This window comes from Loxodonta africana, chromosome 15 (assembly GCF_030014295.1).
Source record: "Loxodonta africana isolate mLoxAfr1 chromosome 15, mLoxAfr1.hap2, whole genome shotgun sequence".
In the NCBI taxonomy this organism is placed as follows: Eukaryota; Metazoa; Chordata; class Mammalia; order Proboscidea; family Elephantidae; genus Loxodonta; species Loxodonta africana.
This window is the reverse complement of record NC_087356.1, coordinates 5,407,716-5,428,990: the sequence shown is the minus strand read 5'-3', so window position 1 is coordinate 5,428,990 and position 21,275 is coordinate 5,407,716. Positions and strand designations below refer to the sequence as shown.

The following is a 21,275-nucleotide window of genomic DNA, read 5'->3' as shown; positions in this document are numbered from 1 at the left end:
TCTGGGATTTAAAAACTGAAAGCTGGAACTAAGTCCTTTCAGGGAGGCAGGAAGCCAATGAAGATGCCACTGACGGTGGGAAGGGTACCCTGGGCCTGGCCTGGGGAGCCCACATGCCTGAGGCTGGCCGGGGGCGGGGAAGAGCAGAGGAGGAGACTGGTGTGTGGTGGGAGGACCACAGCCCTGCCCTCCTGGGAACCCAGGCCAACGGGGGTTGGGGGGGGTGGGGGGAGGAGGAGCTGAAGAGTGAGTGACCAGGCACCCTCACCTCAACCTTTTGACCGATAAATGTCCTTTGCCTCCCTGTGAAGGGGGTGTTTCTGATTCTGAGTCAGTGGACGAGGGTTCGGCTCCCAGCTCCTCATTTCCACACACTTAGTGTGACATTGGGGACTCTCTTTTGCCCCAGATTTTCCATCTGAAAGATGGGGAGACAATTACAGCTTCCTTGCAAGGTTGATGGGGTGATTAGAGAAGGAGTTTGCACGGGATTCGGCCTAGAGGGAGGCCTCAGTAGCCTGCAGCTGTATCACAACTAGCTTTTTAAAAACACTTATTACTTTCAATAAGGAAGGAGCGCTACTACTTCTTACTCTCTCAGTGCAGGAGACACTGAAAACCTCGGGGCAGAGATGGGGACCTTGCCCCTCCCTGAATCACGGCAGCCCCTAGAACACAGCGGCCTGCAAACAGTGAACAGTCAAGAAAGCATTGTCATCGTGGATTTGATGTGAACCAGCAGTGCGTACTCAGAATCAAGAGGGCCAGTTGCTGGGTGCGGGGTGTAACTGTGCCTGGCACCCTGCATCACGGAGCTGGTGGCTTTTCATTAAAGCCCATGAGCGACGGTGTGGGAAAGGCTTGCCCGTGCGGGCTTGGGTCAGAATGAATGACTCCCCGTGTCAAGCCACACTCAGGAAGTCACAGGTGAGTCTTTAGAAAAACTCTTCTGTTAAGGAGAGGAATCTCTTTGGCACCTCATTACCAACAGTCCTGATGAGAGGGCCACGATGGGCAGAAGCAAACTAGGACACTGTAGGTGTTCGAGCCGGGCTCTGCTTTGGCCAAGTGTATGACCTGGGAATGGCATTCACCTGGCTGAGGTCCAAGAGGCCTCACTGGTCAAAGACAGGGGTGGATGGATGATCTCCAACCTTATTTTATCTATAGCAATAAACCCGTAAGTCCAAACCCGTTGCCATCAAGTCCATTCCGACTCCCAGCAGCCCTATAGAACAGAGTAGAACTGCCCATAGGGTTTCCAAGGAGCCGCTGGTAGATTCCGACTGCCGACATTTTGGTTAGCAGCCAAGTTCTTAACCACTGCGCCATCAGGGCTCTTTCTAGAGCGCTAAAAAAAAAAAAAAAAACAACTTATTGCCATCAAGTCGATTCCGACTCATAGCAACCCTGTAGGACAGAGTGGAACTGCCCTATAGGGTTTCCAAGGAGCAGCTGGTGGATTCGAACTGCCGACCGTTTGTTTAACAGTGGAGCTCTTAACCGCTGTGCCACCAAGGCTCCGTCTATAGCAATGGCCCATATTATTGGCACAGACTAATAAGCCGAGTTGTTGTTGTTAATGGCCATCAAGTTGGCCCTGAACTCGTGGCAACCCCGTGCACAACAGAAAGAAAGACTATTTGGTCCAGCACCACCCCCATGATAGGTTGTGGATCAGACCGTTGTGACCTGTAGGGTTTTCATTGGCTGATTTTTGGAAGTAGATCTCCAGGCCTTCGTTTCTAGTCCTCCTTAATCTGGAAGCTCCGCTGAAACCCGTTCAGCATCATAGCATCATATAAGCCTCCAGTGACAGATGGGTGGTAGCTGCACGTGAGACCAGGAATGGAACCCATGTCTCCTGCATGGAAGGTGAGCATTCTACCACTGAACCACAGTACCTCATTCTTTATTCCTGACACTCTGGCTTTCTGGCGACTTCTAACACTTGGACGGCGTTCCTACCTCTTCCTGGACAGATGATGGCATTGTAGCACTTCCGTAGTATCTTCCCTTGTCTGTTGAATCAGCCATGCCGGAGGCGGCTCAGGTCAGTGTTCACATCCTGAGGGAAACCAACCAATGCCACGATCTCTGTATTTTCTAAAAGGGAGGCAGGAGAGTCTTACATCTACAGTCAAAAGTGGTCTGACCTCATTGTAATTCAGGCTTGAACTGTCCACCCCAAACTCTGTCCAGAGGCCATTTCTCTAATTCTGGAAGCAACAATCTCCAGAGAGAAGCTTTCCATCTGTGTTCTTATGAAGCTAAGGCCTTAGTGCAGTTCGTTATTTATTATAGCTCCTGCTTTAGGTTAAGCTATGATTTTTTTTTTTTTTGTCTGATATTAAGAATTCAACCGGGTTGGTATAAAAATAGGCTTGGCATCCGCTTCTGCAGATTGACTCTTTGAACAGGATATTTTGGGGGAGGTTTATAATTATTCCCAAAGTGCTTTCATTCTTAGCCAATACTTAATATCTGCTTTGGCTGTTCACACAAATACTGCCTCTTATCAGACATGTCTGCGTATCGTGTGTGGTCAAAGTCACCAATAATGAGGTAGGTCCTCGCAGGCTCTGCACGCATGTTTTGGGCTGGAACGCTTGTCCCCAGAGGCCTGGAGATGAGACAGGAGCTGTCATCATGTGGTACACGGAGTCTCACGTTCACAGCCAATCCAAAGCCTCAGAACCGGGAGTTTGTGTGAGTGCTTTGAAAAAACAAAGAAATTAGCAGGCAAAATAACTGACATTCCAACTGTCTCGTTGTCCTCCAGGGCAGTGACACCGTGCTTGAAGCAGGGTGAAGCAGCGAACACCCACGTGGGGTAGGGAGCTGGGCTTCTGATTCTGTCTGGTTCATCCTTTTACTGCAGGGCCGAGCTCCTCCTTCTCAGGCCTGGGACCCTCTGCTAGCATGCAGGATGGGATCTGTCCTTCCAGCAGAGCAGAGGCAGCCCTGAGAGGCCACCTTGGAAGGTGAGCACTTCTGCAGAGCACAGCCCCACAAAGTGACAGGCTGCTCCGTCTGGAGGAAGGAAGTGGACCTTTGATGCCATCTCCCCTCCTTGCCCCCTGTTAAAGCATTGTTATTTATTCCTATAAAGGGGGAGAGTAGTTCCCTTCTTGGCAATCCCTGGCCACTTGTGACCATATTAACAGAGGCTTTGTTGTTGTTATTAACCCCTTGCTGTTGAGTCGATTCTAACTCATAGTGACCCTATAGGAGAGAGTAGAACTGTCCCATACGGTTTCCAAGGGGTCACGGGTGGATTTGAACTGCTGACATTTGAGTTTGCAGCCCAACAGCCCAGCTCTTAACCATTGCCATCAAGTCGTCCTCTAACTCACAGTGATCGCACGCACAGTGGAACGAAGCCCCTGTCCCGGCCATCTGCGTGATTGGTTGCATGCAGATCGCACCATTGTGATCCATAAGGTTTTTATTGGCTAATATTTGGAAGTAGGTCACCAGGTCTTTCTTCCTAGTCTGTCTCAGTCTGGAAGTTCTGCTGAAACCTGTTGAGCATCCCAGCAACAAGCAGCCCACCACTGACAGACGGCTGATGACTGTGCACGAGGTGCGCTGGCTGAGAGCGGAACCTGGGACTCCCGCACGGAAGGTGAGAGTTGTACCACTCAGCCACCAACGACCTCAGCAGAGGCTCGCGGTGATGAAATCGCCGTGAAGAAGAATGATTTTATGACAGCAGCGTCAGGTTGTTTTCCACCCAGCATCTTGTTTCTAGAAATATCTTATCGGATACAGAAATGAAAAGATTAGTATCTTTTACATCATAATTAAAGTATCACTTTTCTCTAGATTATCCCCCAAAATCTTTGTTTCCAACAGTGACTGTAAATGTAGTGTTGTCAGCTAGAATAGTATCAAAGATGTTACTGACTGCATCTTCTCTGCAGTTGTTCTTTTGATGTATAAGGGTCAGAATAAACAGACTCATCTTTCCTGTCACACGAAACTGTCTTTAATTTAACGGAGATGCTATTAAGATAAAATCTCTGTTCAATTCCATGTTGTGCCATATTAACACACACAATTAGTAACGCTTTATCAGTTATGAGAAAGATGACGAGTGCTTTTAAGCTAAATTACCTTTATCATGGTAGCACATGCAGGAAACTACAAATATTTACCCATGTGTTTGTTAATTCTTATTTAATTTTAACACTGCTTTTATCAACCAAATTAACCAATGAATTTTATTAAGGAGAATGGGATTCTAGAAGAGATTTCCAATACTGCATTCCATCCGCTTTTATTTATATAATTTTGATGGTTTCTTTTTCTCTTTCATTTCATTTTTAATTAATAGGAGCACGTGGAAAATTGAGCATTTGAGCCTAATTTTAGCAGAGCTTGGAATAATTTGACCTATGTTCTTGTTAATATAAAGATTGTCAGGTTGGGACTGCAGGGCTGTGTCTGTCCCTTTAAACCCTGCTCCACTCGGTGTCTTGATGGAGGGGGTGAGGATGGCTCTGTTACAACCTTTAAACTCCCCAAGACAACGCATAGCAAGGAAAAGTAATCTCACCTTGGTGATTTTACACTGAGGCGAGCCGAGCAATTCCTTTTTATAGCTTAAGAAATGCAACTTGCAGTATAAAGGAGTAAAATGTTATGGCTGGGAGCATCTTAAAATTCAGGCTAGGAGCGCTCTTCCCAGCAATATGGAAGCCTTGCTTCCCTCTGCTCTGGAATTGCCTAAGGACCTATCATGTACGATCCTAATTGTAAGGTGTATATACAGATGGGAGAGACCAATATAAAAGACCTTGTATTTAGGATAAACTTTCTTGGACTTTTTAACCCCCAATAAAATCTCAAGGGTACAGCAATGTGTCAGTGGGGTTTAATACGCCCTCAGGGGGGTGGCTGTTAGTTGCTCCCAAGTCGATTCCAAATCGTGGTGACTCCGTGTGAATCAGAGTAGAACTGTCCAGTTTTCAAGACTGTGACCTCTTGGAAGCAGATTGCCAGGCCTTCTTCTGAGGTGCCCCTGGTTGTGTTTGAACCACCAATCTTTTGTCTAGCCGTTGAGCCCTTAGCTTTTTGTGCCATCTGGGGACTTCCGTCCTTGGGGCAGCGGTTTGCAATCAGAGGGCTCGTGCTCATATCTTAGAGAACATTAGACTTTGAATTCTACTAAAGTTTTTTACTTGCTCTTTGGAAACTTTCAGGGAGACAGAACTTATGCCAACTGTTAGTTACTTTTAGGAAGTAACAACAGCGACTGAGAGCAGCCTCTGAGCAGACAGCCTTTAACGCCAGCTTGGCCAGTGCAGTGGACACGTCTGGGGTCCCTGCGGCGCTCTGAGTGCCCCATTCCCCCAGTCAGGGGCAGGGTGGCTTTAGCTGTCTCGGCCACCTCTCCACATTTGCTCTGATGATAATGGGCAAACCGCACAGATACCCTGCAAGCAGCCAGTTCCTCTGCGTCGGGCACAGCAGGCTCCGGTCTGGCACTAAGAGCTGTGCGCTCATGTAAGGCCCGTGCTCAAGGAGATGGAGAGGACAGCATTTCAAAAGAAAAAAAAGTTATCAGCAAATAGTGTGCACTTCTGTCTCTGGTTGGAAGACTGCTGATGACGACGCCTGGGTCCTTCTGATCTGCATGCTGACACTTGCTGTGTCACCGTGAGCACGTCGCGTGCTCTCCCTAAGCCTCAGTTCCTTGTCTGTAAAATGGAGCAACACCTGCCTAACTTGTAAAGTGCCCTAACTGACACATATTCTCCTATCACCCAGGACGTGCTAAAGAGATGGTGAGAAAATAGCTGTGAGATTGTTTTTATACACGTAGTTGAAGACACTACCCAGGACAAACTATCAGTATCATTACAATTTTTTTTTTTAACTGAAATCTGAGTTATATTTATTCCCTCAGAGCCCAAAAGATCTGAATATATTACTGACAGACAGGTCAAGAAAATTTCCATGGATAAAACAAAATCATTTTCATTCCAGAAGTCCCAAAAAGGGCGACTCTGAAAATCCAACTTGGGGCGTTCAGGGTATCTATAATCTCATAAACTTGAAAACAACCAAGAGTGTAGTGTCATATTGGAAAGAGATAATTTGTATCTAGTGTGCGTATGCCAATATTCAAGTAGCAGTTTGTTGCTATTATTATCATTATCAGTGTTAGTATAATTTGCACTGAGTTTTGATAGCCACCTGAAAGCCACGGTTGCAATGGACAGGCCAACAAAATTTTACAGCAGCGCTAAATGACACTGTGTCCATCCAAAGGTCCTCTAGCCTTTGCTTAAACTAGCACTCCACAGCTCTGGAAGACTCGTAAAATTCCGAGCCTGGCAATTTATGCTTAATCTCTTTAAAGAGTGTGTATTCAGGAGAAATCCTCACTCTATGAGATGGTATGTGAGCTGCAAATTTTTCAGCTCTGTAAAATGGCTTATCAGTAGTAAACATATTAATTTGGCCCCAAGGGAGAGAAGGTGGAAGCCTATCAACCAGAGCGAGCCGTTTCCATTCCATATTTCTGAAGATGAATTCTCCATTTATTTTCATCTCATAATCAAGCACTTGCCAAATGTACAAAAATCTCATTTTCTATCTCTGTAGCATGTGTCTCCTTACTTTGATATATCCCATATTTTTAGAGATGTTTTAAAATTACATTTTAAACAGGGGAAAAATCAGTCTCCATATAATTAGTGAATGTAACCAGATTATTTGCAATCAATATACACTTAATACCTTATTACCTTGATGGAAGTTATTCTAAGTGGTGATAAAATTGGCAGAAGTTATGCGAAGTCGTGATGGAATTGGTACTATTAAGTGATGAAAACCTTCCAGCTTCTGCTTGTTTTTCTTTTTTTTTTTTGTCTCTCATCGTCCCAGATTCATCCCTAACAAGAAAACCTAGAGGACGGGTGTATGGCATTTGGGGAATACAGAAGCTTTTACCCACAGCCAGAAAGGACGCGCTGGCGTCCAGCCTCAGAGGCCAGGGGGCAGGGCGCAGGGGTGAACACTTGGAAAGCCTCTCCTCCTACCCTTAGCACTCTGAACAGGCTTCTGCCCCTCGGTGACTTTCTCTTCGTTCCTAATCTGTGGTTTTGCTCCTGGCCTGTGACTCCCAGGCTCCGTGTCGGAAAAGGGACAGCAACGGAAGGAAAACAAGAACAGCAAACACAATATAAATGAGCAGAGGTCCTTGGAGCCAGGTGAGAGTGCGACTTAGCCTCTGTGCCGGGAAGAGGTAACAACTGAAAAATTGCTCCCCTTCACCCTGAAGGATGAGTCTCCCTCAACCTTGTCTTGTTGGCACATGACTCCTTCACCTCTTTTTATTAACACTTAAGTATTTGGGAAACCCTGGTGGCATAACTGTTAAGAGCTACAGCTGCTCACCAAAAGGTCAGCAGTTCGAATCCACCAGGCGCTCCTTGGAAACCCTATGGGGCAGTTCTACTCTGTCTTATAGGGTCACTATGAGTCAGAATCAACTCAATGGCAACGAGTTTTTTTTACGTATTTGATAATCTGAAGGGAAAAATAAATACAGATTTCTAAGCCAGTTCTAGCAGACTCGGCTTGTCTGCAAAAAGCACTGATGGTATCTTCACGTCAGCGTGAGTGAGGCTGATGATGAAGGTGCATGTGTACTTGCAAGGGTGAGATGGACAGAAAGTCGCTGCAGAAGGGGTGTTGGTGAGCCCCTGGCCTGCAACTCTGGGTTCTTAGTGCTCTCTAAAGAAAAGGCAACGTCTTCACACATCTTCTCCGTCGGAATATCAGCTCTGTGCGGTGCGGAGCCTTGTTAGTTTGTTTACCGCTTCGTCTTCAGCTCGGTGGCTGGCTCCTGACTGAAAGACTGATGGTTCAAGCCCGCTCAGAGGCCCACAGATGAGAGGCCTGGTGATCTACTTGCAATCAATCGGCTGTTGAAAAGCATGGAGCACCATTCTACTCGGACACACATGGGGTCCCCATGAGTGGGAATCAACTCCATGGTGACCGTCTTTTTCCCCCACAGCACCTAGGACAGGGCCTGGAGGTGCTCAGCAAACACTCCATGAATGAAGGGACACATGATGACTGCCGTCACTCAGATCTGAAAGGAGAAAAGTAAGAAGGCCGTCACCCCCCCGGCACTGCCAAACCACCTCATCTTCTTTCCACGCCTCCTGATTTCTGTCCCTGTTACCTTCATCATTGAAGGGGTGTGTGTTTGGAAGCTCTGGGTCATTTTGATTCTTCTTTCTTCCACTGCTTGTCATATTCCGTATTTTCCTGGCCTACCAAACCAAAAAAAAGAAAACAAACAAAAAACATTGCCATCTAACATGTTTTTCAAAGTAGAGCTGAGCTCCACAGGGTTTTCTTGGTTGTAATCTTTACAGAAGCAGGTCTCAGGCCTTTATTCTGCTGCACCACAGGGTGGGTTCAAACCACCAACCTTTCGGGTTAGTGGCTGAGTGCAAACCGTTTGCACTGCCTGGTCTACAGTGTCCTTTCCGTTCTCTCCATGCGGTCCTGGGGCTGGTCCCCTTGCCTAGGCTGCTGCTGCAGCCTCCTCCTGGGTTTCCCTGCCTCACGGTGCATCCTGCAGGCCAGCGCCAGCCCACGCTCCCTCTGGTACAGCCACTACCATGTCCTTGCTGCTCCAGAGTTTGCAGGCTCCTTGTCCATGGAATGAAGTACGGGTGCCTCATGGAGGCACATGAAGGATTGTGGAGCCCAAACTCACGTTCTCAGCCTTGCCTTCTCTGGGTACATGGCATTTTGATGGGCTGGAGACGTTTGACATGGCCTAAAGGACAAAAAAGTCCAAATCATTAAACTATTAAATAAGGCCTACAACGGTCAGCCTTACTGTTGCTGGCTGCTGGGCTTCCTCCCTTCCAAAGACAATGCAGACTCTTCCCCCACACCGGCCCTCCCTCTCCACCCTTTCCCTTCCTGATTTTTCCTTAATTTGACTAGAAAACACTCGATGATGGATGGGAAATTGGACTTGGACTTTTCATGTCTGCTCCCTGCGGAGTTGCTGATCCTTAAATTTAGATGACCGCCACACCCCGGTCAGCGCTGACAGCCGCTTCTGTGTCTGAAAGCCTGTTGTGGCCCATTTCCTGTATAATTGGCCATTAAGAATCAAAACCGGTCATCTGTTCAGCTAGATATATATAATTTTCCAATTCATAACACTTAAAATAGTAATCTCGAACTATTTTGTTAATTTTTAATATGCTCTGTCTGTGCAACTGGACACCAGTTCTTGAGACCTACTCAGACTTCCCATTATTCAGGAGCCTGGCCAAGCCCCGAAAGGCTTTTTTCCATCTCGTAGACTTTTATTCCAGCTGTGGGATACCATCAATTCCATCTGATTACTCACTTCCCTGTTTTGTTCACACTTAGTCATCAACCAATTTTATTAAAAATGGTGACTGACCCAACTTGCTATTACACGTGAAGGTGGTTTACCTTCAGCATCTGCGTGGGGAGGACTGTCTTCTGAAATCCTTTAATTTTAATTTTTTCCCCATAGAACAGGTGTGAATAATGAGTAAGAAGAGTGGGAGATTGTCCTTCTTTATATATTCTTCAATATTTTTCTTTAAAAGGAACGTGTTATTCTACTTCTTAATCTGTGTTGCTGTGTTTTAGTAGCTTTTGAAAACTTTGTGTGTGTATATATACAAAGTGTTTATGTACATAAATATACATTATATATGTATATATAAGGGAGCCCTGGTGGTGCAATGGTTAAGCAAGCCAAAAGGTCTGCAGTTTCAATCCACCAGCCACTCCTTGGAAACCCCATGGGGCAATTCTGCTCTGTCCTACAGGGTCACTATGAGTCAGAATCAACTCGACAGCAATGGGTTATGAATATAATATATATTTTTTATATATGTAAATAAAATAGAGATCAAGCATACTTATTAAAAACCATAAATTAAAGTCTATTCCCCAATCAGATATTTAAATGAAATACTAGATGTTTAAAAAAAATCTTTTCAATTAGATTTTTCTCCCCAAAATTTCTTTTGTGCCTGAGGGTCAAAAAAAACTCTCGAAGTGTAATTTTGCAGTCTGCCGTTTATTATGATGTCGTTTCAAGCACCTTATAATAGGTTTCTGACCTGTGCATAGAGGCATACATAAGAAGAAAGAACATTCAGCTTTGAGCTGTTAATTTGCACACAAAGTACTTAATCACATAGGACACAATCGTTGCTCAAAATCCATAGGATCGGCTAATGTCAAACTTGCTTGTCATCAAAGATGGTCGAAGTGGAGCAGAGCCTGCCTGAGTGGATGATGGTGGTAATTTTGGACCCTGTGCTTATATTTTACATAGATTTTTCTCACTTCATCCTTCTAGTAAACTTATGAGGTGGGTATGATGACAATCCCCATTTGCCAGATGAGAAAACTGAGCTGAGGCTCAGAGAGCCTGGGCACCTTGCCCAGGGCTGCCCAGCTATAGAGCCTGGTCTCCTGACTCCAGCTGGGCCCCAGCTCCTCTCCACTGGGCCATCCTGTCTTGCCACGCTGAGAGTTGGCCAGGCTGCTCTTCTCACTTCAGCCAGGTACACGTTCTCCAGAAATCACAGCTTCTCACCACAATACTGCAGTGTCATGGATCACTTTTGTGCGGTCCTTCTCGTCATGGTCTTGTAACTCCCACCCAAGTGACTGGGCGGGACTGTGCAGATAGGGTAATTGTGGCCCACCAAGGGGCTTGGTCTGTTTTGCCACCCCACTGAGCTTGAAATGAGCCACCTCAGAGGTGGGAAGGACAGGATTTCACCACCGCCAAGGAAGAATGGCCAGGAGCAGAGGGCGCGTCCTTTGGACTCTGGATCCCTGCTTTGAGAACCTCCTGGACCCAGGAGACTGAGAGAGACAATGAGCTGTAACCCTGAAGACAGAGAGAAGCAGTGGCAGGAGAGACAGGCAGGAGACCTTGCAGTGGGCTTCCCAGGCCACAGAGCAAGAAAGCTGAGTGCCTGGGATGTCTCTGGGGACTTACTGGCAGGGGCTAAAAGAGCTTTGTAACATTCGCCTGAGCGGGGCAGAGGCCTAAAGAAGTGTGCCTGCAAGCACAGCTGAAAAGAGGTGGTCCTGATGAAAAAACTATACATCCTGAGTGTTCCTGAGCCTGAATTGTAACCTGTTGCTTTCCTAATAAACTCCATAATTGTGAGTATGGTCTGTGAGTTCTGTGTGGCCATCACCAAGAATTATCGAACCCAGTAGAAAGTGCTATGGGAGGAATGGTTGGGGTTAGAATTGGTAAAGATGGCGGAGAGAGGAGGCATGTCTGACCTCCATCTCGTAGGAATCACCCTTGGGCTGTTGATCTTGATTCTCCTTCCGCCTTGGGAAGCTAGAGGCGGTCAGACACCGCCCCCAAACCATTTTTACAAGTAAGACTCCTGAGGAAGCATTCCTTACCAAATAATGAATTTGGAGATTTGGGGAACACGTGTTGATGATCACAGGCATCAGAACTATAGAACTTCAGTGGTCCCCTGTAGACTGTAAGCTCCTTGGGGGACAGGACACACGTTTACCTTCATTTTATCATTCCCACCCAGCCCCTAGCCCAGTGTCATGCACATGGCAGTGCTCAGCTGAGGAAGATGCTAGCTCAGTGAAGAGAGTACCAGCTTGCAAGGTCAATTCCGGAGTCAGAGCACCTGGTTGAACTTGGCTCTGCTCTTGGCTGAGTGACATTAGGCAAGTCACCTAACCTGTCTGAGTCTCCACATTCTCGTCTCTAAAGATGAAGACAAAATCTGCTTCCTGTGGTGGTTGTGAAAACAAGTGAGAAAATTATTGTGAAAGTGTTCTGTAAACTGTAATTATTACAAATATAAGCAAGGAAGCAACTTCCAGTCGAAAGGAATTGCAGAGACCTCCAGATACTCCAGGCCCTGGCCCAGGCCTCCTTGTCATCCTAGGGACCCCAATTTCTGAGTCTAAATTGGGCACATTCCCTGGGAAGGTTGAGGATAAAGATGATTGGGAAATGTTAAAGGAACTCCAAGTCAAAACTCCACACAGCTGAGTATTCAGCTGGCCCTCCTCTGGGGTGGCAGGAACTGGAAGTTCTAACATTAACTGTTGCTCACTGTGTGCTGGCCACATGTCCAGACCTTTCTCACTACCAGGTGAGGTAAGTGCTACTATTCTCCCCCATTTTATAGTTGAAGGAACTGAAGTGTACGGCAGCTGTGGGGTTTCCTCTAGGTCAGGTAGCAAGGAGGTAGAAAGGGAGCATCTAGATACCAACTAGTGAAGTCTACCTGCTGAGTCCACACCCCTGACCTGGGGGCTAAGGATCACCTGGCTGTAAGCTGAGAAAGCTTTAGGGCTTTTGTAGGGTTGGGAGAGCTCTGTGTTCTACCCTCTGGGGTCCAGTTCTGTGGGGTATGGCACCGCTACAGAGGTCACCCACTCATTAAAAATAAACCTGCCTCTGCATCCCTCCTTTATGTTAATGAGACAGACAGAAGTGGGACTCTTCCACTTGGATTGTCCTTCATGAGGGGTGGGTCAAGTCCATGGTCAGCCCCCGAAAAGGTGATCCTCTTGAGGGATTTCTGAGTGCAAGCTGGGGTGCCTCAGACAGAGGGGAGGGCTGGCTCGGCCTGGGAGAGAGAAGACTGGTTGACTCAGGTGGGAGGCTGGGCTCTGCCTGAGGGAAGGGCCTAAGGGGAGGGTTTTGATTTTGGCTTTTTACTGAGGTAAAATTAACACAAGATTACCAAAACCAAACCAAACCTATTACCATCGAGTCAATTCTGACTCATAGCAACCCTATAGGACAGAGGAGAACTGCCCCATAGGGTTTCCAAGGAGTGGCTGGTGGATTCAAACTGCCAACCTTTTGGTTAGCAGCCGAGCTCTTAACCACTGCGCCACCAGGACTCCAAACAATTCAGTGGCATTTGGGGCACTCACAATGGTGTGCAACCATCACCACTGTCTAGCTCCAAAACATTTTCATTACCCCCAAAGAAGACCTCGTGAGGGGAGCTTTGGAAGTTGTGAGCTGTGAACCAACCAAATGCCATTGAGTCAACTCCAACTCACGGTGACCCCGTGTGTATCAGAGTAGAAATGTGCTCCACAGGGTTTTCAATGGCTGATTTTTTGGAAGTAGATCACCAGGCCAAGACACCTCTGGGTGGACTTGAACCTCCAACCTTTGGGTTAGCAGCAGAATTCGTTAACGTTTGCACCGCTGGGAACTGAGTGTGAAGTATACACTATAAATCCTCCCTGCCCCCTCCAACCACCACCACCACCCCTGGGCAAGTCCTTGTGGTGCTCAATATTGCTGTTGGGTGAGTGGGCTCCACTGGAGGGAACCCAGAGGGAGTTCCCATCTGGATGCCTGAAGTCAAGGCAAGGACACGGGAGTCCACAACGGGTGGGATCCAGATGGGGAGTAAACTGGGGTGTGCAGAAGGCCCCTGGACTCTCACTGGCTGAGAGGTTGAAGGTTTGGGAAGCCAAGTTTACCTCAGCTCCCAGGGGCAAAGAGGCCCCAGCTGACATCTGAGTTACATAAGCACTTTGTGTGCCTAAAAGACAGCTTTCTCAAGCTCAGCACAGAACATTTCGAGCACATAAATGCTTTGCTCAGAGTGAACCCATTGTACCTTGCATTACAGAAGCAACCATGCTTCAGGCAGCTGCTGTAAATTGTCCACAAAGCCAAGGCAGCTTTCCCATCGGCTCTATGAGCACCTCCAAGGCGTCTTCCCAGCTTGTACTGTTTCTGCCTTGTGCTGATAACGGTGGAAAGCAGGCGAGGAAGAGCGGGGGCGAGGAACAGGAGCCAAAAGTTCCTGGCGTGGCTGGTGGTGGCCTTCCTTGAGTAGACACCGTCTCCTGGAGCGACAGACAGTTCCAGACAGAACAGCAGGCTTCCTACCCCAGCCAGGCTGAGGCACAAGCTGTGCCCCAGCCCCAGCCCCAGGCTGCTGTCCTGCATCCCCCAGCCCCCACTCACACCTCGTCTGGAGATAGAGCCATGTTGTTTACTTCCCTTATGGCATGTCTCTGGCATCAGAAAACTCACTCTGAAGGTCATCTCTATTCTTGCAAGAAAGGCACATGCATGCACTCCTGAGCTAAGGTTATCCTTTATCGAGGATTCCCTTAAATTCTGATTATTGAATGGACAATCTGCCCTGCTGGGAATAGCAGCAAATACAGCTATTGACATGGGGGAAAAGATGCACATTCTGAGACACAGTTGGCAAAGTAAATCTAGCTTCTTACAAGAAAAGAATGTAATGAATTTTTCTCTATTTTTAGTCGCGCATAAATCCATTTAATAGGTTTGGGCTCAAAGCTCCATATTTGTCTTGGTCTGAAGTAAAAGCTATGGGATAAGTTTAAAGGGCAGCGTATTTGTCCGATGCTATCTGTCGAGGCTCCTCAAGAGGCGAGGTTTACAGGACCCTGGGCATTACGGCAACTCCTGAATGGGGATCTCAAACATGTCCAGGGAGGGGAAGGAAGGGACTTCCCCTCGGCTTTCCTGCAAAGAGACCAGATGGGGATAAAATTCCCACTGAGAGCCTGGGAACACTAGTTTGATGTCAGGATGGATGGGCGGGGGTGAGTTTGAACTCAGTTCCCAGGGAATTTAAATGAAGGCGGGAGAGGGGACATATTAAAGTGGAATCTGGAGTAAAAGAACAGAGTTGTAGCACTAGGTCACTGTAAGACTCTATGCCTCCCTACTTGAGGATTTAATTAATTTTTTTTAAGTCATAACACAGAAGGAGAGCTTGCCCTTACCCTGAGGCCATGGCCAGGATTACCTGCAGTGAGAGAAGAGGACCCAATGCTGGCAATCAGATGCCACGGCACCTAACAACAACAAAGATTAACATCTCTGCCTCACTTATCTCATAAAGGGACAACAGGGACCGAATGAGAAAATGTTTAGGTGCTTATCAGATGCACAGAACACCATCAAAGGCACAAGGCTGCTCGCCTGTGGTTGGTTGGACTTCATCGACCAGGGAAGCCAAAGTCATGGCCAATCCTAAAATCACATGCTCCCAGTGGGTGTACAGGTGAGCTCGCCAGGGACTTAGGAGGGCTTGGGGGTGGCGACAAAAGCTAAAGATCCAGCAGACCCGCATCCCCTCGACTACACCCTCAGGCTGCAGTGGCTTCGGAGCCGCACCCATACATCGTAGCGTCAGGGCAACAAAATTGTAATGAAGGAAAAGTGTTATCACACGGGTTGTCTGTAGACCAGCAGGCCCCCCAGTTCTTACTACCATGCCATCACTAGTGAACAGGCAGAGACCAGGGAGCTGCTGACATTGCTATGTAGCAAGTGAACCCTAAGCTGGCTTCTCTGAATCACCCAAACCGGCTGCGACACAATGTAGTGAGCACTCTGTGCTGCTGCCGAGTGGCTCTGTGCTTCCCACCCTCCCTTCCCGGGGGGCCAGCTATGTTGCACGTACCCCTGTGTGTCTGGCAAACAGCCAATAAGACAGGCGAGCAGCCTTGTGCCTTTGATGGTGTTCTGTGCATCTGATAAGCACCTAAACATTTTCTCATTCGGTCCCTGTTGTCCCTTTATGAGATAAGTGAGGCAGAGATGTTAATCTTTGTTGTTGTTAGGTGCCGTGGCATCGGTTCCAACTCATAGCGACTCTGTGTACAACAGAACAAAACACTTCTGGTCCTGTGCCATCCTCATGATTGTTGATAGATTTGAGCCCATTGTTGCAGCCACTGTGTCTGTCCATTTCATTGAGCTCTTCCTCTTTTTAGCTGACCCTCTTCTTTACTAAGCAAGATGTCCTTCTCCAGGGACTGGTCCCTCCTGATAATATGTCCAAAGCACATAAAACGAAGTTTCGCTTAGTTAACCCACTGAGAAATCAAGTCACAAAGAAGCTCAGCCACTTGGCCAGGGTAAAAAACCCTACATTAGAACACAGGTAAGGAGCCCTTGTTACTGAACCCTAGAAGGTAGGTCCTTGTCCAGTGGGCTCAGAATTGCTAATTATCTGGACACCTTTCTTTGAGAAAGAGAAAGTACCTTTATTGCAATGTGCAGAGCAAGGAGCTGGGAGAAAGTTCCTCAGATATGACTTCCCGAGTTACAGGGAAGCAGAGCTTACATGTGATTTGGGCAGCAAGATGGCAGCCACGAAGGCATACTGCGAAGGGAAAATTCTAGAAGGTGGCCAGGAAACAGGAGGTGACGTGGCTCTTGTTGGACCTCTTGCTTCAGAACAGGGTCTGGGTGATGATTTTCCTTCTGATTGGTTCCTTCTGTTGCTTCGTCCTCTGTTGAGATCAATTAGCAGTCACAACTGGGCCTTCTTTGAGTGTGGGGCTAGCCAAATAATATGGCTTGGGCTAGGTTGTCGGAATCGACTCGATGGCAACAGGTTAGTTTAAGGACTAATGGAAATTTATTGGCATTTGTAGGTCAGGTTACACCCTGGCAGCGCAACAGTTAAGTGTTCAGCTGCTAACCGAAAGGTTGGAGGTTCTAACTCACCCAGCAGCTCCTTGGGAGAAAGACCTGACGATCTGCTCCCATAAAGATTATAACCAAGAAAACCCTATGTGGCAGTTCTACTCTGTCATATGGGGTCTCTATGAGTCAGAGTCACCTTGACTGCACCCACCAACAAGAGCACACAAGTTTCTCCACCCCTCTTCTGATGGATTGTTCACGCCCCCACCCTATCCAGTGGAATACAGGCATCCTGTTGGAGTGATTTTAAGAATATCATTTTGGAATGTACTCGGCATGAGTATGAACAACTTATTTATAATAGCCTATCTCATTTCTTTTATCCCCATAAGCTTAAAAGCTACAGCATGATTGCACCACACAGAGAATATCCTCCACGAGACTGCACTTTATTGACGGCACCAACTAACAGAGAGAGAGCTGGAAATCAATCAGTTTGTCTGGTCAGAACACTTTACTATAAGCTTCCCTTAAAGCTTTATAAATTCTTTAAATGGTTTTGTCTTCTCACTGCACTTGAAGCATAAACAGCATCACCCTAAGCCCCTTCGATGTGGTTGCCGGGTGTGTCTGCTGGTCCTGGGAAGGCAACAAGCTGCACAATTGGTGTCTTAGTCTCATTTTTCAGCCAGATGTTTGGCATGTAGAGTAGGCATAAGGAGCCTTGGTGGTGCAATGGTTAAGTGCTCGCTGCTAACAGAAGGATTTGCTGTTCACATCTACCCAGTGGCTCCACGGGAGAAGGATCTGGTCATCTGCTTTGGTGCACATTACAACCAAGAAAATCCTATGGGGCAGGTCTCCTCTGTGCATGGGGTCTCCACGAGTTGGAAGTGACTCGATGGCACCCAACGACAATGGAAGACTAGACATCTGCTTTGAGATTTTTCTAACTAAATCACACTAAGAAATCTGCTCCAAATTCTACCTTCTAAATTTTCACAGTTTGGATAATAATGAGCACGGAGTCTCCGAATCTACCACCATTTTCTGTCCCTTAAGGGAAGAAGCCGACCCCCTACTTTTCTTCCTGTGGTGTGTCCAGAAATCAAATCCTTTGTAAACATTCTTTCTTTTATATAACCGAAATAGAAGGGCCAAGCCAGTACAGATCTCTGTTTTTAAGAGAATTATATTTTGAGTTGAAGACGTTTATGCAAATTTTCTGTGTAACACTGAACTACAGGGAAATGCAGGCTGATCACAAAAGCAGTTTCCAGCCTTTCCTGTGGTGTTGACAAGAATGCCTGATACATGTGCCGTTGCTGATGCCTGAATGGCAGTTAAAGTACTCAGTAACTGACAAACAAGTAAAATCCGAAAAGTACTGAGCGATTTTGTTTAGATTTTTTGTCCCCAAGGCTAATGGTTTAAGTGGAGATCTTCTGCCTTGGTGGTTTAACAAGGGTAGCTGGTTCAGCACACAAGGACAAAGCTTCCACATATATAAAAAGTAATAACCAACAAATCAATCAACGAACCAAACAAACGAAAACTCCAAAATAAATGGCACTAAAAATTTTGATAAAAATATTCTCTTCTCTCTCTTTCAGCCTCAGCTCCAGGGTGACTTCTTCCTTTTTTTTTTTTTTTTTTAAATAATTTATAATTTATTTTATTTTGTTGTTCTTGAGAATATGCACAGCAGAATGTAGGCTAATTCAACAATTTCTAAGTGCACAATTCAGTGGCATGGTTGACATTATTCAAGTTGTTCAACCATTCTCCCTCTACTTTTCTGAATGGTTCTTCCACAGTAACATAAACTCACTGCCCCCTAAGTTTCCTGATTTCTATTTTTTAAATTCATTTTCCTATTCTTTGTATACCTGAGTCTAGACAAGCAGGGTGGCAGTATCCCGAAGCGTGACGGGCCAGGCGCTGGGCTAACCTCTGGTTTCCTTTAACTGCTATCTGGATTTTTACTCTCTGAAGAAAAGCTTAGTATGTCCACTGGAATATTCTTAAGAACATACTTCCACAAGATCAAAAGCATTGCAAGGTCAGGACAGAGCCCAAACCCTGTATAGCCTGGTTTGTGCCTTTTGTGCCTGGTGCTTATTCCGTGTCTTGGAGAGAAAAGTGGTCTTAAACCAGGGTGACTTCTTGTGAAGACTCTGCACTAGTTGTTTTCCCTTTGTCCCCAGCTCTTCCCTCCCCTCCTCTGCCTGCTTGGTGTCCCAGAAAGCTGGTCTCTGTGGAGTGCATCACCCGCATGCTATCTGGCTGACTTCTTGGGTTTAGTCAATTGAAGATACTGGCCAGGGAGAAAGAGGAAGAGGTTTGGGTATTTCTTTGCAGGAGTCCCTGGGTGGTCCAAATGGTTAAGTGCTCGACTACTAGCCGAGAGTTTGGTGGTTCAAATCCACCCAAATGTGCTTTGGAAGACAGGCCTGACGATGGGTTTCTGAAAGGTCACGGCTTTGGAAACATGGAGCAGTTCTCCATGGACACGTGGGGTCGCCATGAGTCAGAATTGACTTAACGACAGCTAACAATAACGACAAACTTTCTTCTGTTTTCCCGCCATACTCTGGTGCCAGGTGTCTTACGGTAACTGGGTCCCACAACTCCAGCTCTCATTTGCTCCCTCATCTCTCTCCCCTTCGTGCTCCTTTAGCCCCAGGACTAGTAATGACTTCCCAGGGTTGCAACATGTTCCTTGTCGTCTCTTTAACCTGCCCGCTGCTCAGTGTCTGGTCCCTTTACTAAAATCTCTTAACTTGAACCGTCCATCTGGGGTAAATTGTGTGTCCTGGTGGGACCGAGACCGTTCACTGCCCAGGATCTGTTAATCAGCTGCCCTCCTTTGCCCTCTCTACATTCCTCTCTGATAGCATTTATATCTCTACTTTAATCGCTACATTTTTGCTGGTGTCCCCGTTAGACTATGGGCTCACAGAGAGCTATGGCTGACCTACCTACCTCTCAACTCCAGTATGGAGACACCGGCAGGCCTCTAACAGACAGTTAATCAATACTGCTTGAATGAACATGTAAACATAGGTTAAACAAACAGTCCGAATGCTCTTCTGAGACAAAAGCAACAATTGCTTTGCTTTTCCCATTTGTCTGCACATTGATTAAGCACCTACCACATGCCAGGCAGTGTTCCAGGTGATGGGGACAGAACCATGAACAAATACAAAGCAGACACACTCAACGGCCCTCAAGGAATTTGTAATCTAGGGGAGTGTCCAGTAGCCAACAAGAAAATGGGTGCTTACAACAGAGCATCCTAAGTGCTTCGACTAGGGAAGGACAGAGTGCTTTGTCAACATCCAGGAAGACCCGATCCAGACTGGGAGTGGGCAGCCAGGGTCAGTCTAAGCCAGGGTCAGCAACCCCGAATGCCTGCAGGGCCAGGCCGGCAATACAAATGACTTCACCCTGCTGGGTGGGAGCTGAGTGAGCCTGGGAGAGCTTGCCAGGTCCATAGCAGGCTGTTGCTCCTCTGTTGGGGCAGATGGGGTCCCGTGGCCATGGGGGGCCAGTGCCTGTCCCCATTTTTCAAGAGAAGTAAAAAATCTGGATTTTTGTTTTTAAATGTCCAAAATAAATTAAAAAATATAAGAATGCTGAGGGAACGAAATAAAACTTATCAAGTAGATCAGACGCTGCTCCTGGCCTAATCTTGTCAAAAGGGTAAGGAGACGTTAACCAGGTGAAGGTGTGCGTGTGTGTGTGTGTGCGCGTGCGTGTGTGTGCGTGCGTGTGTGTGCGTGTACGTCCACGTGTGTGCATGTGTGTGTGGAGTTGCAGGCATGGTACTTCAGTGGAGAGAAGGTTCCATGTAAAAATAATAGCACGGGCAGACGCCCAAGTGAGCCAGAGCCTGGCAGGTGGAGAAATGAAGAGGAATTGAATACAGCTGAAGAACAGAACGTGCGGGAGAAAAGGCAGTAGATGAGGCTGGGTAGACACGCAGGGCCAGAGGATAGAGAGTCTCGTAGGTCAAGTGCAGTGGCGCTGCTGGTAGCTTTCCCATTAGCCATGTTGTCAGCTGCCATCAAGTCAGCCCTAACTCTTCCGACCCATGCACTATAGCTCGTATCACTCTGATCTATAGGGTTTTCATTGGCTGCTTTTTGGAAGTAGATCTCCAGGCCTTTCTTCCTAGTGCCTCTTTGGCCGCTCTGTCAAAACCTGTTCAGCATCATAGGAACACAGAAGCCTCCAATGACAGATAGGTGGTGGCTACATGTGAGGAGCATTGGCTGGGAATCGAACCCAAGTCTTCTGCGTGAAAAGCAAGAATTCTCCCCCTGAGCCACCAGTGCCTTGTTCCACTAGCCATGCTTCTTTGCTATGGAATCTGTATGTCACTTAGCTACTAGACAGCTTGTGACTGAGAGAAGAGAAGGTCCCTCCCCCTCCAGAGTCTAAGCCAATCACGGTAATCCCATTGCCTTTCCAGGGACTAGTTTAGCATTGGCTGGAAACCCTGATTGCGTAGTGGCTAAGTGCTATGGCTGCTAACCAAAGGGTCAGCAGTTCGAATCTGCCAGGCACTCCTTGGAAATTCTATGGGGCAGTTCTACTGTGTCCTATAGGGTCGCTATGAGTCGGAATCAACTCGACAGCAATGGGTTTGGTTTGGTTTGGTTTAGAATACTTGTCAGTGAGATAATGGGGGAAGAGTGCTTTCTATGAGGTTTTCCTGCTGATAGAAAGAGTCACAAGAAAAAACGCTTTCTTTTCTGTGACTGTATCCTGACTGCGTTAC

The 21,275-nt window shown here is 47.0% G+C and overlaps 1 long non-coding RNA gene across 1 annotated transcript; it reads left to right on the top strand.

Annotated features, from left to right (window-relative positions):
- Nucleotides 1-222: 222 nt before the first annotated feature.
- LOC135227763 (uncharacterized) lies at nucleotides 223-13,088 on the top strand. Its single transcript, XR_010317891.1, has 3 exons — nucleotides 223-927; nucleotides 1,728-3,628; nucleotides 6,898-13,088. It is a non-coding gene; the product is annotated as an uncharacterized LOC135227763 (long non-coding RNA).
- The last annotated feature ends 8,187 nt before the right edge of the window (nucleotides 13,089-21,275 follow it).